Source organism: Hordeum vulgare, chromosome 3H, assembly GCF_904849725.1.
Source record: "Hordeum vulgare subsp. vulgare chromosome 3H, MorexV3_pseudomolecules_assembly, whole genome shotgun sequence".
In the NCBI taxonomy this organism is placed as follows: domain Eukaryota; kingdom Viridiplantae; phylum Streptophyta; class Magnoliopsida; order Poales; family Poaceae; genus Hordeum; species Hordeum vulgare.
The window spans coordinates 377,376,334-377,382,624 of record NC_058520.1 but is presented as its reverse complement, the minus strand read 5'-3'; positions in this window follow the sequence as shown (position 1 = coordinate 377,382,624).

The window sequence follows — 6,291 nt, the reverse complement described above, 5'->3', positions numbered from 1 at the left end:
TGGCGCCGCCTCTGGATCGTGAAACGCGATGAACTGTTCTCTCCTGATTTTTTCTGGGACGAAAGGGAATAAATAGCGCTGGAATTGGGGGAGGTAGAGCCACGTGGGCCCCACAAGCCTGGTAGCCGCGACCAGGGGGGAGGCCGCGACTACAGGGCTTGTGGCCCACTGGCCCGTCCCGTGCGGTGGATCTTTGCGCAGGTATTTTTCATATTTTCCAGAAATATTCTCCGTAAATTTTCAGGACGTTCCGAGAACTTTCATTTCTGCAAAAAAACAACACCATGGCAATTCTGCTGAAAACAGCGTCAGTCCGGGTTAGTTCCATTCAAATCATGCAAATTAGAGTCCAAAACAAGGGCAAAAGTGTTTGGAAAAGTAGATACGATGGAGACGTATCAACTCCCCCAAGCTTAAAACCTTGCTTGTCCTCAAGCAACTCAGTTGACAAACTGAAAGAGAAAGAAAAACTTTGACAAACTCTATTTGTTCTTGTTGTTGTAACTATGTCTAACTCATAACCAGAATTTCAGCAAGATCACAAGTTAACCACATAAGCAAGTGACACATAGGTCTCACGGTAAACTAATATCAATGGCATAATCAGCTAGCGAGAAAATAATAATGAGTTTCAGATACCAACAATTCAATCAAAACAAGCATGAAGCAATATGAATAGGTGGTATCTCACTAGCTCTTTCTGAGACCGCAAAACATAAATGCAGAGCACTTTCAACGATCAAGGGATGACTAAACATTGTAATTCATAGCAACAAAGATCCAATCATAGTCATACTCAATATCAATCAAAAGCAAAGCATAAAAATGACAGAGGTGCTCTCTAATTGGTGCTTATATAAGAAGAGGATGACTCAACAGGAAAATAAATAGACAGGCCCTTCGTAGAGGAAGCATTGATTTGCTGAGGTGCCAGAGCTCAAGATTTGAAAGCAGAGATAATAATTTTGGGTGGCATGCTTTCATTGTCAACGCAATGACCAAGAGTTCTCAATATCTTCCATGATACTCATGCTATAGGCGGTTCCCAAAAAGAAAAGAAAAGTTTTAACTCCCCCACCACCAATCAATCACACTCCACGGCTAGCCGAATCCTCGGGTACCGTCCATACTAACATCAATCCGGGGGGAGTCTTGTTTTACAGTTATGTTTTCGATTTAAGTGTGGAATTGGGCATTCCAATTACCGGCCCCTTTGTCGTGAATGACAGTGAATAAACACATGTCGAGGATAACACGCCTAACATGGAAGATACCAATGGCCCCTTGCCACCACATGAGCTGTTCGGGCAGGCAAAACAGATTATTTCTTGAAGGTTTAGAGAATGGCACATGCAAATTTACTTGGAACGACAGGTAGATACCGCAAATAGGTATGTATGGTGGACTCTCGTGGAAAAACTTTTGGGTTTATGGAAGTGGATGCACAAGCAGTATTCCGCTTAGTACAAGTGAAGGCTAGCAAAAGACTGGGAAGCAACCAACTAGAGAGCGACAACAATCATCAAGATGCAATGAGTTTGACTAACATTGAGTGCAAGCATGAGCAGGATATAAATCACCATGAACACGAACATCATAGAGGCTATGTTGATTTTGTTTCAACTACATGCATGAACATGCGCCAAGTCAAGCCACTTGAATCATTCAAAGGAGAATACCATCCTATCATACTACATCATAGTCATCTCAAAATCTATGTTGGCATTCAAGACAAACCATTATAAGCTCCTAGCTAATTAAGCATGGCATTAGAAACTATGATCTCTAAGTTGTCATTGCGAACATGGTTCTCTCTCAACAAAGCTGAATCTGGGACGACAAGCTAGTCATATTTACAAAAACAAAATAGATAGAGTTCATACCAGCTTTTCCAGTCTGAGTCACTTCATCATATATCATCATTATTGCCTTTCACTTGCACGATCGAATGATGTGAACAATAATAAGAGTGCTCGTGCATTGGACTAAAGCTGGAATCTGCAGGCAAACACAAAGGAGAAGACAAGGTAATATGGCTCTTTGAAAGCTAAACATGTATGCATGCAAGATCCAGTAAATATTGTAACCAATATCTTCTACCTTGACCCAAAGAAAAAGAAAACTATTTATACGGGAAAACTCCCAACAAGCAAAAGAAGAAAGGGAAATCTTTTTGGGTTTTCTGAAAAGAACACAAAACAAGAAAACAAGAAAACAAGAAAACGAAAATAAACTAGCATGGATAATACAGTGAGTGTAAACACCGACTAACAAAGTTCAAGCATAAGCATGAATATAAAGTTGGTGCAAACACGTACTCCCCCAAGCTTAGGCTTTTGGCCTAGCTTGGTCTACTCCCAAGGACGGTCCTGGCGAAACCCAAAATCATAATCGGGGTTATACGGGAGTGCTGCAGCCACTGCCTGAATAGCTGCCTCACGGAGACGAGCAGCCGTCGTCTCCCTCTCATACTCCTCTGCCTCTCCTCTGGTTATGTAGTATCTCCGTTTTACCTGAAAGTCAAAGAAAGCAGGAGCAGGAAGGGTAATATGGAAAACACGCTGCCGGTTAAATATCAATTGGTATAGGAGGGATTCATCATCCCTCTCAAGGAACTGGTAGTGCGTCATAGCAACACGGTCAAGGAAAGATGTATGGAGCGGGGGATCTCCTGCGGGGATGGGTACTCCAAGAAAATTTGCTATGTGAGTGGCATAGATGCCGCCAAAGAAATCCCCATCAATAGCATTCTTATTAAGCCTCCTTGCTATAATAGCTCCCATGTTGAAGCTTTTGTCACCGGTCACTGCGCTCTTAAGGATACTAAGGTCGGATGCGCATAGGTGACAGTGTTCAACCTTGCCGTTAATGCATCTACCTATGAAGAGGGCAAAGTAGTGCAAGGCAGGGAAATGAATGCTTCCTATGGTAGCTTGCGTGATGTCTCTAGTTTCTCCAACAGTTATACTAGAGACAAAATCTCTAACCAAAGACTTAGCAGGATCATTAAGACTACCCCATCGGGTATCTTGCAAATCCTATTGAAATCCTACAAATCCATGGTGTAGGATTTATCATACAGATCAAACGGTATGGATGAGTCACGGCCAACTGAAAATTTAAATCTACGCACGAAAGAAGCAGTGAGCATAGCATAATGTTCACATTTATCTGAGAGGAATTCTTCTAACCCGGCATTGCGGACAAGTGTATCAAACTCATCCTTGAAGCCTGCTTCGATCATGAACTCATCGGAAGGCCATTCACATGTTTGTACCGGTGCGTCCCTTAGTTGATAAGGATTGGGCTCCCGAATAGAAAGACGGGGACCCTTCTTACTTGAGGAATGATGTCAGTTGTGCTACTGTAACAAAAGACCTTCCAATGGCGCGAGAAATAGGTGTGTCGACGGCACGAGGAATCCTTCTGCTACGGCTACGCCTTAAGGGACTTCTTAGGCAAATATGCAAAGGATTTCCCCCGTGGCCTTGGAGCCTTACGTTGGTGTTCCCTCGAAGCGGAAAGGGTGACATAGCGCAGTGAGGGTAAGTATTTCCCTCAGTTTGAGAACCAAGGTATCGATCCAGTGAAGGAGTATCAGAAGAGCCTGCACAAACACAAAGAACCTGCTCCCAACGCTATGAAGGGGTTGTCAATCCCTTAGAGATTGTTCGCCAAGTGAGAACTGAAAGCAACAAAGTAAAAAAGCAAAGTAAAAGCGGAGGTGTAAACGATAGATGTGAATAGACCGGGGGGCCGTAGTGTTTACTAGTGGCTTCTCTCATGAAAGCAAGTAGACGGTGGGTGAACAAATTACTGTCGAGCAATTGATAGAACCGCGCAAAGTCGTGAAGATATCTATGGCAATGATTATATCTATAGGCATCACGTCCAAAACAAGTAGACCGATACTTTCTGCATCTATTACTATTACTCGACACCTCAACCGCTATCTAGCATGCATCTAGTGTATTAAGTCAAAAAGAACAGAGTAACGCCTTAAGCAAGATGACATGATGTAGATGGACAATCTCATATCAACGACAGAGCCCACCTTGTTACCCTTGATGGCAACTACTCAATGTGTGCCTTGCTTCCCCTACTGTCACTGGGAAAGGACACCACATGGTAAGAACCCAAAACCAAGCACTTCACCCATTGCAAGATTCATAGATCTAGTTGGCCAAACAAAACCCAAGACTCAGAGATACTTACAAGGATATCAAATCATGCATATAAGAAATCAGCAAAGACTCAAATATATATCATAGATAATCTGATCACAAATCCACAATTCATCGGTCTCGACAAACACACCGCAAAAGAAGATTACATCGGATAGATCTTCATGAAGATCATGGAGAACTTTGTATTGAAGATCCAAGAGAGAGAAGAAGCCATCTAGCTACTAACTACGGACCCGTAGGTCTGAAGTGAACTACTCACGAGTCATTGGAGGGGCGATGATGATGATGAAGAAGCCCTCCAACTCCAAAGTCCCCTCCGGCAGGGCACCGGGAAGGGTGTCCAGATGAGATCTCGCGGAAACGGAAGCTTGCGGCGGCGGAAAAGTATTTTCGGGGCTCCCTTGATTTTTTGCTATATTTTAGGGAATATATAGGCCAAAGATCTAGGTTAGGGGGCGCTCAGGGAGGCCACAAGCCCTGCCACCACCGCCTCCCCTGGTGGCGGAGTGGGGGCTGGTGGGCTCCCTGGAGCCCTCCTGGCATGGCCCACAGGCCCCCTGATCTTCTTCCGTTCGGGAAAAAATCATTTCGGGGATTTTATTCCATTTGGACTCTGTTCCAAAATCAGATATGGAGAGAGCCAAAAACACAGAAAAAATAAGAACTGGCACTTGGCACTGAATTAATAAGTTAGTCCCAAAAAAGATATAAAAGGTACATAAAACATCCAAAGATGACAACATAACAACGTGAAACCATCAAAAATTATAGATACGTTTGAGACGTATCAAGCATCCCCAAGCTTAACTCCTGCTCCTCCTCGAGTAGGGAAGTGATAAAGAATGAATTTTTGATGCTTTCATGCTACCTAGCGTAGATGTCCTTCGTAACTCCTCTTATGTGACGTGAATGTTCAGATCCATTAGATTCAAAAGAATAGTTTGCTATTAACGTGGAAACAATAATAATTCAAGCAAACTAGCAAGGTAATCATGAACTTTCAAAATAACAAGGCCAAAAGAAAGTTATCCCTACAAAAGCATATAGTCTGGCTATGCTCTATCATCATTGCACAACAAATTTAAATCATGCACAACCCCGATATTGGCCAAGTAATTGTTTCACACCTTTACTTTCTCAAACCTTTTCAACTCTCACATAATACATGAGCGTTAGCCATGGTTTTAGCACTACAAGTGGTGTGGAGTGTGGTGGAGGTTGCAAGACAAAACAAGGAGAAGATGGTCACATTAACTAGGCATATCAATGAGCTGTGGAGATGCTCATCAATAGATATCAATGTGAATGAGTTGGGATTGCCATACAAAAGATGCACTAGACCTACGAGTATGTGAAAGCTCTTATAGAAAACTAGTGGGTGTGCATCCAACTTGCTTGCTCACGAAAACCTAAGGCAATTTTGAGGAAGCCTATCATTGGAATATACAAGCCAAGTTATAGAATGAAAATTTCCCACTAGCTATATGGTGGTGACAAAACGAGAGACTCTCAATCATGAAGATCATGGTGCTTAATATGCACAAGTGTGGAAAAAGTGGTAGCATTGTCCCTTCTCTCTTTTTCTCTCATTTTTTTTATTTTTTTATTTTTTTGGTGGGCTCTTTGGCCTCTTTTTTTATTTATTTTGGTGGGCTTCTTTGGCCTCTTTTATTTCCTCACATGGGACAATGCTCCATTAATGATGATCATCACACTTTCAACTCAAAACTTAGAGCAACTATGACTCTATATGGAATGCCTTCGGTAGTGTACCATGGCAATGATCTAGCATGGCATAGATATTAATGGAAACATCATGCTAGCTATCTTACGATCATGCAATGGCAATGTAGATGTGGTGGCACATGTCATGGTGGTAGTTGCATGGCAATATATCTCGGAATGACTTTGAAAAAGCCATAGTAGGTAAGTATGGTGGCTGTTTTGAGGGAGGCTAATGGTGGGTTTTTGTGCACCGACGAAAGTTGCACGGAACTAAGAAGATAGTGATGGTGGAAGGTGAAAGTGCATCTAAACCATGGACTCAACATTAGTCATGAAGAACTCATATACTTGTTGCAAACGTTTTATTAGTAATCGAAAC